This window comes from Phalacrocorax aristotelis, chromosome 10 (genome assembly GCF_949628215.1).
Source record: "Phalacrocorax aristotelis chromosome 10, bGulAri2.1, whole genome shotgun sequence".
Lineage (NCBI taxonomy): Eukaryota > Metazoa > Chordata > Aves > Suliformes > Phalacrocoracidae > Phalacrocorax > Phalacrocorax aristotelis.
The window spans coordinates 19,529,970-19,542,874 of NC_134285.1; positions in this window are offsets into that span (position 1 = coordinate 19,529,970).

Genomic DNA, 12,905 nt, shown 5'->3' on the forward strand with positions numbered 1-12,905 from the left:
GTGTCCTTCAGGCTTTTGGAAGCACTCTTCTAGCAGTTGTTTGCATCAGCGATGAAAGTTACTGCTTCCTGTCTGTCCCTGGCCACTAATGCCATGTTTTGTGGTATTCACAGTCAAGCATGAAAAAGCAGCAACCCTGGTTTATGTGTAGGTGAGCGTAGGCTTCCTAGAGCAGAACAGAATTTCAGTCCCCATTGTAGGTTTCCAGGGCAGAACAAATCTCCTTTGTGTGGGGAAGTAATGATGGCTCTCCAGGGGCAATTCTGCTGCTGCTCTACTGCAGCTACATGGCTGCGTAGGCTGGGGCTGAGAACAGCATGCTCTGCAAAAAGACCCCCCCTTTCTCCCTCAGGAAAGGGAAAACCAGAGCTCACCCTCTGATGCAGAGGGCTGGGTCTAATTAACTCTGGTCCTAATGGAGGGGAAGCATTGAGAACTAAGAAAACCATATCTTGAGAGCCACAGAAAAGTAGGGCAGGAAGACCTGCAGATCAACCACCAAACCCCGAGCCTGCAGCCTACTTGGACATTCTCTTGCTGGGTTTTACCAACATTATCACTAGAATTTTATTTCTAATATCTAACTAAACTTCTTCACTGTAGAACAGACACATTATTTCTTGTTCTTTCCAAAGACAAGAGATTATTTCCTTTTCTTTGCCAAGGAAATGTTATGTTTTATCTCAGTCTTCTCTTCTTTAAGCCTAATAATCTCAGCTTTTACATTTCTTTATCAAAGCTCATAGTCTTTGGATGTCTAATCATTTCCGCCTCTCTCCTGAGTCCTCTTTGGTTTGATGGCGTCTTTCCTGAAGTGCAGTGTCCAAAATCGGACAAAACATGTGAGAATCTCGGCAAATCCTGTCTTTATTTTGTGTTTGGAAAACAGCTTAAGATATTTTTTCTCAGAACTTTTCTCAATTTTCATCTTCAACAAGGATAAACAGCTTGTTGCCCCATACATCACTATCCAGGAGGATGACTTCAGGTTCTCATTTTTATAATGCAAATCCTTCAGTGATTAGCTTAATAATGTAACACTAGAATCTCCTCTCAGTCCCAGTTTGTTCATGACGCAGTTGCCAAACATAAAACTATTCTGCAACTGATCATGGCTCCCTTGGCCCATCTAGACTGAGGAAATTGGTTCTAGAAGAAACCATGACTATCATTTCCACAAATAAACTGAGATGCGGTGATTATTAAATACGGTTAATTTTGTAATTAGTGGGAACTGCACGGAGCATGACATTTTGGAGAACTGACCATTATTTCAATAACCCTTTCCTGTCTCCTTCCTTTTCCTATGGATAATGGCACAGGATGATACAGATGATCATCCATATTATTCATTTATCTGAACAGAGAGAACATTTGTGCTAATACCGATGCACGTAACTGCTGCTTGTTCACATGCCCTGATATACACAAGTTTAAGCATATTTGCTGTTCTTAATTACGTTTTCTTTCCTTGCACGAAGGTTGTTCCTACTACAGTGTTACAGCTAAGATTTTACATGACTAGAAGCCAGGTATTATATATGCTAATGAAGATTTCAGTTAGCATGCCATGTCTCTGAATGTCCTTTGTCATAAACCTCATGCGTTGTATGCAATGTCAAGCAAACCATACTGTAATGGCTTTTTTTTTTTTTTTTTGTGACAGCTAATAAATAGCCTTTTTGCAACCTCAGATTTACATTTGAGAAAGTGTCCCAGGGTTCCCCAATGTCAAAGGTGCTATTGCAGGGTAAGAAATGGCCTTCCTATTCCAGAGAAAGTATAATAAAATGTCTAGGTGTTAGACTCAGTGTACAAAATATTTCCAGAATGAAGGCCCACAGAGTGAACTCATCCAGGAAAAAATCACTGATGAAAAAACTGCTTCTTACATTCACCAGCTCTGAAATTTAATCAGATTTTATTGCTTTATCAGCCTTTTAGTAGAAATGCCCAACTATTACTGAATAATATGGACAGTTCAGCAGAACAATACGGACAGTTCAGCAGAACAGTGACTTCTCCTGGGCATGCAGTCTGGCACCTGCAATCAAGGGAAACTGAGTAGAGCTCCATGTTGATGTGAATGTCTTTCAGGTACACCAGAAAGATCTGTAGATAGAACAAGAAACAATTTGTGCCAGAGATGACCAACCCCATATGGGAATAATAGACCATTGTGTTTTCTTTCACCACTTCAGTGAATAATCCTGAGAAACATGATAAAGGAATCCACAGAGTGAAATACATTAATGTAAAACATGTCTCACTTTTCAACTAAGCCACTGAAAATATTACATTTTGGACAAAGGCAAAGTCTTAAATTATTGCAAGACTACTCTGAAAAACTTTAAAGGGTTTCTGCATACATTGATACATGCTGATGGTATTTAATAAGTAATCTGTGTGCTCTGACCTAAATCAGGAGTCAACAGTCAGAAGATTGTTGCCTATGAAAGTAATACAGATGTTCATTATTTGCCAGAGCGCTATTTGAACTGAGAGCCTGCAGAAAAACACTTCTGTATTCTGTTGCTAGTTCCCCGAGATAATTATATCTTGGATTTCTTATGTTTTATTCAGTTTATTTTTTCAACCTAAAATGGCTATTAAATCTCAGAATTTAGACAGTAGAATAAAGACAGTAGAAATGTCTTGAAATTTCTCTGTAGAAAGTCTTTCTTTAATCAATAGGGTGTTCCTTGTGCCATGTCCCCCTGGGAAGAGTAAACAAATAAAGAATAGGCACAATTTTTAATTTAGAAATGTCAAAGTATAGCAGAACTGTATGAAAAAGAATTGGAGTACACATGTACACATAAATATGTATATATAGTTAAAAACTAACAGAAAAGGTACAGGAACAAATTTGAACAAATTTATTTCTCCCTAGTTGCAAGTTACCATGAAAAATTCATAATCCTTAAAACTGTGTTAGAATATAAAACAAAGGTTTTATTGAATGACCCCATGTGGACGCTTACAGTTCTCCTCTTTATAGAAAAAATGAGTAAAACACAGATTTGATCAAGTTTGCTTAGCCTGTAAGGATTTAACCAAGAACAACTTAAAATTTATCATTCTTGGTCTTTTCTCTGAAGCAAACCCTAGCATAAGAGTAAGCTTATCTGATACTTCCTGCTATATGTTTGGCACTGTTTCTTGCTCTACCTGTTTGTTTGCTACCCTAAAACGTATGACTTATCAGGAATGAGGTTTCGGATACATACTTAAACTCAGAAACGTTCCTCTAACACAATGGCATTAAGAACATCCTAGAGGAACCCTAAATATAATAGGTTGTTATTTGATTAGAAAGAGTTTATCAGATGGATTTTGGAAAGTATATCTTAAGAAGCACAAAAAAAGAGGAGTCATAGCTACATATACAATCAGGATATAAACAATTTCAATGTGAATTTCTAAAGTTTGGGAGAAGTTTATATTCAGAATGTAATTTTAGTAAGCCTGCTATATCCAGGCTTGAACAAGATGCTTATACACCTACATGCCAATTAATAAGTAGAGTTTATGTATAGGTAAGCATTTCTTTTGAAAGTCTGTGCCGTTCAGCTGTATCCATTTATTGCTGATGCTGTTTTGGTCTCTCTCAGCACACAGCAAATGAGTAAACAGGCCACAGAGATTGCAGTTGCCCCATATCCAGGGGGTTAATTCTTCCAGAGAAAGGAAACGCTAGTTAGGAGAGTTTTACCTATACCTGCCAAAGCTGCTTTGGTGCTGTTCATCTGTTAGTAATTTAAGATATGAAGTGCTCTGAGATCCTCAGACCTACCGCGTTCTGCCTGTCTCTTAGGGCTGTAAAGAAAAATGCCTTTTGTTCCTTTTTGGTAGCATATTCATATACTTTAGCCTCTCTTAAAGAAGAACTAAATTCAAATTCCATGTAAGGAGAAATATCCCTAATTGGGCAAGTGCATGTGCCAGCTCCTTTAGCATGTGTACACAGAGAACAGCAGAACTTGGATATAGGGATGTTACCAATGACAGAATTTATCACTGAGTTAACCGATACGCCAAATTGCTTTGAAGCTCAATAAAGCAGAAAATCAGAAATGGAAGCTTCTCTGATTATACGAAATAGTTCAAATGAGAAAAAAGAATGCATTATTTTTTCTTTTCAAGCCAGCCAAAACACTTCAAGTGCTTGCGTGTAAGTCTGTGGAATGCAGGCATTTTGCCCACATTGAATATAAAGTTGTAGTGAATTTTCTTTAAACAGCTGTAGTACTGTCAAGGCTTTGGAGAACGATTTGGCTTTTTTTCCTACGAATGGAAACTGCTTACTTTGATCAAATAAGCCTTTGAAAAACTGCAGCTTGCTTATTAGCATGATTGTTAGATACACAGAACCTAGCATCCAACTTTGTACGGTGCCTGTGGGGATCGGGACACACTCAGTCGGCTGCAGAGAAGGACCAGGAGTGGCAGTAAAACTGATGCAGGCAACAATAGGGCTATTAGTCTGACTCACCAGTGTGCAGACCTTTAGAACAGATTTTAAAGGAAAGAAATAATTAAGGCGGGACAATAAAATGGAACATACATTCTTTCAAAGGTAGATCATGCTGTACTGATCTGATATCTTTGATAAAAGAAATTATCCGGTTAAGAGAAATGCTGTTCATTTAATTTGTGTGGACTTCAGGAGAACCTTTAATATAGTATCACTTTGAAAACCTTGCAGCTGAGAGAGCTGCACTTCTGATGAATACAGTAAAGACATACAGGGTCTTCAGAGCAAAGACAAGCAATTGATGTGTGGTGTGATCGAAATGTCAGATAGAAAGGAGATGTAGAGAGTGGATGGGACATGACTGACTACTGAATTAGTGGTTACAGCAAGGTAACACTGCTTTTATTAAGGACTGAGAAGAGGCAGTGTTAGTAACTGATGTGTGAAGGTCAACAATCTAATTAGGAGTTATATTTTTTAAAGCCATATTAACCAAGGGGCTGTGGAGGTTCCTCTGCACATACTCTTTTCCTTTTTATGTTCTTTACTGAATATTGCTTTTTAGTGTGTAGCAAGTGTACGTTACTTTCCCTCCTCTCCTGTCAGGAGAGAAAATGTATCTCTTCCAAACCCAGATCAGACTATCAGCAGTGGTGGGTTGGTTTTTTTTTTCCTGAAGACTATTGAAGGAATTTGATTATGAAATACCCAAACCAAACTTTATTTTTGCATTGGTTAATTAAATTATCAAATTTAAATAGCCTTGAATTATGAAAAAGCTGGGTGGCGAATCAACCATCCAGAGATTAACAGAATTGAGGCAGAGAATGCAGCCCAATCGCTAACCCTGCTGTCTGCTTCCAGAGGCCTTGCTGGCCTCTTATTAGGCAACCCTGTCACTTCAGCGGTTTGCCTTGGCTCTCAAACATATCAGTAACACATATGGGTATTACTGTAATTTTATTTTTCCCATGGAAAATCTTATCTCCAGAACAAGTGCAGAAGATCCCCCTGTTTGTCCGTGACCAAGGTTTCTCCCTGCCAAATGCTTGAGACACACCTGCACTTACAAATTTATCTCCAGAAGGATTAAATATGTGTTACCCATTTTCATTAGTTTACTTGGGACAAATAATACACTGTTTTGTGTGTAACTGATATATTATGCTTCTGCGCTACCATATGTTAATGTTTATCCACGTATGGAGGTAAAGGGTGCTATATACAGCTACTCCTACATTTAAAGTTGTATGACTTTTTTTCCATTGTAAGAGTTTGTTACTTATAGTCTTTCCCAAATTTAGTTGTTCAGATTGAAAATGTGCAAGTTTGATTTTTACTTATTACTTTTTGCAATTAAAACCAGAATTTATTTGATATTTCCAAAGCAATATCAGTGTATTATGTTGCAGGTCATTGTTTTAGAAGTTAAAGGATAAAAGAGAGTATAACTAATGCCTGCTACAAGCCAACCTCTGACAAGAGAGCATGAAGCCAGCCCTTTAGGTCTCCTGTGGGTTACATTTTGGGAAAATACTGCACTTCAGGCACTGACTTAATGAAGCTGAATGTTTTCTCGGTGTTACTGATACAGGCTCTTTCCTGGCACCAGCTCCAATATTTCTGTTTGTACTTTACAGATTATATTGAAGGTTGGGGAGAGTCATATGAATAACCTAAATACCTGAATTGTGTTTATGATTAGTACATTTCAAAGTCAGCAGCTGCTCTTGGCTTGTTTTTTTTTCCCTATCTTTGTCCCACTTTGCAGACCAAAGCCTGAGGGCAGAAGCCTGTTTCAGTCTGGCTAGAGAAACGTTTAACAAGATTCTGGGGCTGGTGACTGAGTTTAGGCAAATTCAGGCTGGGAAAAAGGTGAAAACTTTTTTTAGGAAAGGCACAAGGAGTAATGAGTTAAGATAGAAGAACCAAGGATGGGTTCCATATCACTAAAAACATTTTAATCAGGGTTGGGTGCTTTTTTGAAAAGAAGCTCTCATACGTCTGTGATGTGAACCAGGAAGGCATCAATGTTCTAGGAATAGGAATAGAACTTTCTGAAAATGCATCCATATTCAGATGCTTTGCATCTCTCTAAATAAATCAAGGCTTTTAAGTTGTGGACATTTTCAACTAAATTCTTCAAGAATTGTATGTATGGCAAGCAGGACTTACCAGCTTTGCAGAAGCTGTGAGATGCTGTAATACAGGGCACCACAATTGAAAACATAGGCACTTTTTTCTTTTGCTATGCCATTTCCTTTTCCCACCACAGGTGGAAATGCATAAAAAAGCTCTACTAGAGACAGCAGGTAAACTTTTTAAAAGACTGAGATTAAAAGATTCTCTTCAGTATGCACCATGTTATTCTGTAATATCAGCATTTGCTGATCTCTCTCACATCTGCAAATGTAAGCATGTTAAAACACATTTTGGTGATCTGCTTATGCCCGTTCTGTACCATAAATATACTTCCCCGTGCTTTTAATGAAAACATGAAGGTAAGATGAAGGAAGAAAATCCCCCTTATTTCTTTAATACCAAAGCCACTTATCCTGATATATTGGAGGCTTCTGCTTAGGCTCCCTAATTATGAACACACTCTATCAGCATCAGTTTGTTCTATTCAGCAGTACTTCTTTGTAATTCAGGCCACCTTGGTGGACATTATTAGTTCTGTTATACATGCAGATAAGAGCAATGATATTCTCATTCTTATCTAGCCATTGCTGTCTTCCAAACAGCCATAAATGATGATTGTTTCCTTTAGGTAATACTTCTGTCACATTTGTTCAAGCTGTTCATTTAACTGATAAAGATATATAGGCAACATATAACTGGCATGCTTGTGGTTTTAGTTGATAAAGTGTTGCTCTGCCTAACAGGGTACAGTACAAGGATTATGTGGAAATGATTGAATCTTAAAAGCTTATTAAATTGTGATTGGCCAAGATAGTCAATAACTGGCCATCATCCATCAGAGGATGCATAAGTCACAAGTGACAAACAAACATCCAGTGTTTTGGACACAGCCACATCTGTGGCTTTTTTTTTCCTTTGTGTTAAATGGACAGTAGTTAAGAGTGCTATTCCTGCGGAACGCACAAAATCACCAACTTCATCGAGAAAGCCACTTGCACTTCTGCATTTTTTTAATAGAAACCGTACCACTTTTAGGCTTTATAGGAATTGAACACATCAGACTTGTGCTGTGGACTTGGTTCTTAAGAGTGTTGCCCTTCTTTTTGGATAGGTGAGTACCAGCGAATATACATCTTCAGGCTGTCGATGCGATACAGTGATGTGGTCTGGTTGTCATCTCCCAAACTAAACACCTAACTATTGCAGACTGCAGTCTCAGTTTTGAGGTACGAATGAGGGTGTGAAATGAACTAAAAGACAAGCCTAGGCAGAGCTGCTGATGCAGAACTGCAGGGAGCTACCATGGCCCGAATCAGACCTAAAACTTTTGTGAGCTCATCTTGCTCTTGGTGTCGGCAGGTAATGAGTCAGGTTGAGAAAGTCCAGCTTACCTCATACAATCCCCTTCCTGAGCATGACAAAGGTGCAGTCACAGTACACAGGGTGCGCTATGTAGGATTGGCCCATTTTCTATTTACATATTTGTTAGAGTTGAACAATTTTTTCCATAGTATCTTCAGTTAGCTGCAAGGAAGTTAAAGGCAGATATTGGAAAAAGATTTCCAAATGCATAGTGTTAAGGTATTGAATTCCTTTTTCTGCTTTCATAGATCCCTCTCTTCTTCTGTAAATGGGAATCTTGGGATGAATCCAACGCACACATTTACACACGTATCCCTTTGAATACTCCAGATACCTACTTTTGTCCATTCTTAAGTCACTAAACAGCTCTTGGCACCCAGACAGGCTAGACGTGAAACAATTGTGTACCACTCCAGAATAGGTAGAAAACAATGTATTTGACATCAGTGTCTGAAACATCTCAAACAGATTTCTCTGAGCTTTGAATCAGACCCTTTTTGAAGCAGAAATCAACAGGTTACATAGTGCAGGGATAGCGCATGGATGAAGGAAAACGTTTAAAAGCAAATGAAATATTAAAAACAAAGGTAAAGTTCACTTAGTCCAAATATTTTCTTCCATTTTTTCCTAGGGTCTAATTTTGCTAAGAAAAAAATTCAAACTCTTTTGCTGAAGAAAGACCACAGTGGGTTGTGCTCTATGTATAGTATTCAAGGATACACCTTCCTTTTTCTGAGTGAAGGCATTAAGTAAACAGAAAGCAAACGAGCCAGAATTGCACAAAGCTGTATCCAGACAGGAAGCTCCAGAGGCAGAAAGTGTTGTAGAGGTACTTTCTTTTCTTTTTTTTCTATTTCTCTTAGATTATTAATATGATTTTTTTTCTTCTAGGTGTTTTGCTAGTAAATCAAAGCATTTGTGTTCTTGATTTGTGTTTTAAAAGATACTGAATTCTGACTTTCGCTTTAGCGATGTCAAAGGCAATTGGCCTTTTGATTGATCTCTTCAGATGCAGAACTAATCTTGCAGTTGTTAATGCTTTGATGTGATTTTTTGGGGATTTTTTCCATTGTCTTAATTGCAGTGAAAATAAAAACCTAAATATGCAAAATTTTAGCTAGATATCCAGTGACTATTCCTATTACCTGAGAAATACTGTGTGTAATTATCGGTGTAAAGGTGATGGATGAATCAGATAAAATGCTAAATATTTTGTAAACATTTCTTCTTGAAGAAGAAATGTTGATGAAATTTATAGACTGTTTTAAACTTCATAGGATATTACATTCTACATTTATATTTTTTTCTCTGCTTTGATTAAAGCCAGGACACAATCTTATTAGGCATCTTCAGTTTCTTCTTTGATATCTAAAATTTTTAGCTGCAAAACCCTTAAAAATTCTCTTAAGGCACAAGAATTTTTGCCCTTCCAAATTTTTTTTAGCTACGAATGTGATGTTGTAAACCTATTTTTATACTAGCGTGAGGACTCATTCATGAAAACACACAGGGAATGCAAAACTGTATGCAAGTTTCTTCTTTTGCTGTCATTGCTTTACTGAGATTATTTCCAGAATACTCCTTTTGCATTCTTATCTTCAAAACCTGAAGCTGCTTTGGTAATCTTTCCACAATAAAACTTCTGAACTTTTGAGCACTTTTACCTGTAGGGTGAGTTCTACTACACTGTTTTGGAAGTAGTAAGCTGCCTTTGTTTTTCAGCTCTTGCAGCATTTGAATGGGGGTTGCCAAGGCTTATTGCAAATGCAAATTAATTACTAGCTTCTATTTCTATTTCACACACTGCTTTAATCTTTTTTAAAATTTAGCCTTTTGAAAGATACTAATAGTTCTAAATCTGAAACAAAGAAAATTGAAATGAAGGATCACCCTGGGTTTTTTCCCCTCAGGTGTCACATATACTAGGAGTACTTAACTCATTAGAAATTCTTGTCAACTGTATTGGCAGATTTTCTGAGCAAGCATGTGAATGTAAAACAGAGGTATGCTTTCTACATTTAGTTATCCCTGTGTTCAGTGGATGAAGCAAGTGGTACCACTAAAAGTGCCATTTAATTGTGACTTTACAAAATGCTTCTGCCATCCTCCCCTCTCATTTGTATCGACATTCTTCATCCTGCTATGGTGAGTAAGCCTGAGTCATAGCTGGGTGTAGGCATGGTCAGTCACATTTGTACAAACCGTGTTATGGTTATACAACATGATACTATGTCCTGTTTCTTAAATAACTGTAAAAAGGGGCATTAAAAGCCCTATTTTCTTTGTATTACTATATTCAGGCTGAACTACGATCTGTGGGAAAAAAAAAATCTGTGAATAGCCAATAATCTAAAAAATCATGATCTTTCAAGAGGGTATCATTGCAGGGCTTCTTGCAAATATACTTTTCCAAGGCTACATTAATTATCGTAAATCCAGATGCTGCTATTGCTTCTTTCCTTTATGGAGGAGTAGAAGTTGTGGGAAAGCTGTAGTTTATCTTAATTATTACTTAGTTTTAGATACTGTTGCTACTAATTAAAATGGTTTAAATTAACGTCTCATCTTTGCAGCCTGATAAGAATACTGGTATTAGAAAACAACACTACAGTGTCACAGAAATCTATCTTACATCTGAAAATATCATTGGCATCTTTTATCCTCAAGGGACCATGACTTTTCCTATTTAGGATAAATAAGAAAATAATAGATAGCTATTGTTTCATGTACTGGAACCTGGACCTTGAGGCTTTTAAGTTTAGCAAATATTTTATTTCATCTTCCACTAAATTTCACTGGAAGATGGGCTCAGCATTTACCTTCGGGGCTCAGTCACTGATATCGTGTGGTGGGTTTAGATGGATGTGGTTATAGTTCAAAAGTCTGTGCTCAGGCAGGAAGACAGACAGATTGCCTTTAGATGTAAGGCTATTCCTGGTTTTTATGAAGTTTTAAAACTCTGATAGAATAAATGAATGCTTTTGTTTATTTGTTCCTTTGAACAACTCTCTTTTCAGCCTGTTCGAGGTGACATACCTAGCCCTCACCAAAACTTCTCTTCAGCAAAGTCTGAAAAGTTTACCCAGAGAAAAACAGTAGGATAGTGAATTTGTGAAAACAATATTTCTGTCGTATGACTCCTGTAGTATTCTATATTAGGTAAGCATGAATTTCATGCTAGGTTGTATATTACTTGGAGTTTAAAAACTATGTCTCACAGAAACAGATTATCTTGTGTATTTTAGACAAATGCTGTGTTCAATAGACATTCAGAAGGCCAGGAAGCAGTCTGAAATAGATTTTTCCTGTTTCAAGTAGTTTATAAAATATGAAAAACTTTATTTTTCTCCAAGGTTAAAACTGCTTTAATGATTTTTTTTTCCTGTAAAAAATCATGTGAACATGTCTACATAACTGAATTGCAGAGGCAATACAGGTAATGACCAACCCTGGTATTTACTGGCAATGGAGTCATGTGTCCTAAGAACTCATGTAATGCCTTAGTACAACCAACACCCCTCTATGAGATTTTCTTTCAGCTGGTCATCCATATGATACAGTTCTTTTGCCAAGAATGTGTACACATTGACAGAATTGCATCTTTGGTGGAAGGCAGGCATAAGGAATTTAATCTTTTCTGCCCAGCAAGGATACTTTATTACCCTCATATGATCTTGAAGTTTGATTGATAAAAGAACAAGCACACGAAAAAATTCTGAGATGAAGCAACCTGATTCTGCAGCCCTCTAACAAAGTATGTCTCCATATTTTCTGCCCACATCTCAGTTCACTCAGTTTAGTGCTCTTCCATTTCTGATCATAATAAGTGCCCCCTGAGGCAAATGAGCTCCATGTCTTATTAGTGGTTTGTGGAGTAGCTCACCAGAAGGGCAGGCTTCAGCATATAAGGGTGCTCCTCTAGGAGGCTCCGTTAGGAATCCCCAGGAAAGAGACAGACACATTTCTGACATTTGGAAAAGCAGTGCACAACCATCAAATATCAGATACACTAGTCTCTGGAAGATAGCAATCCTTTTGCCACAACTGTTCACATTTCCTATGAGAGCTAAAAGGATGTATGGTACAATAAAAAAGGTGGCATCATGCCAGCGTGGGCAGTGGTAAGCCCTGTAGTGGCTTTTCTGGTTCTGAGTCACTATATTGGGAGAACAACCCGGCTTTGTATAATTTAGCATGAAAACTTTGACAAAGGTAGCTTCTCTGGAGAGGTAAGATGGGGCTTCTAAATTATACAACAGGATGAACCACACACACACTTACAGAAAAGGAAACTGGAAAAGACCTCAAGACCTCATCTTGTGCATTCTGAAACTCCAGGAGAGAATCGGAAATGTAAAAAGTTTTCTGTTATCTTTGTGGTAAGATTTTCTTAATATATAACATAAACTTCAGTGTCATAGCTTAAACCCATCACTTCATATACACTACAGATAAAAAAATTTAATCCCTCCTTACCTCTTTACAGGTCACTTATGTAGGTGATAATTTCATGTATTCAGTTGGCCGTCTTTTCTTTAGACTGTGCAACCCCAATTCTTCCAATCTTTCTTTCTTGGTTGTTTTTGGTTTTTTTTTTCCCCCTCAACAGCAAACTGACTGTTTCTCTGCTTTTCTCTGGACTCTCTCCAGCTACTCTACCTTCCCTCTGAAGTTTTGCTTGAACAGGACATAGTGCCACAGTGCCACTTGTTGCTGTGCTAGCCAGAAATATAATAGGAGGTATTCCTTAATGTATTGTACAAGCAAAACAGTTTATCTTCCTAATATGCAGTTTACATTCTTGTTCACATATGGTGTAACACTACTTATTCATGTATAGCTTGGGACTGACTGCTACCCCTCTTATCCCTTTTTGGCAGAATGGCTGCCTAATTGGTCATTGCCAGTCCTACGACTTTACAAA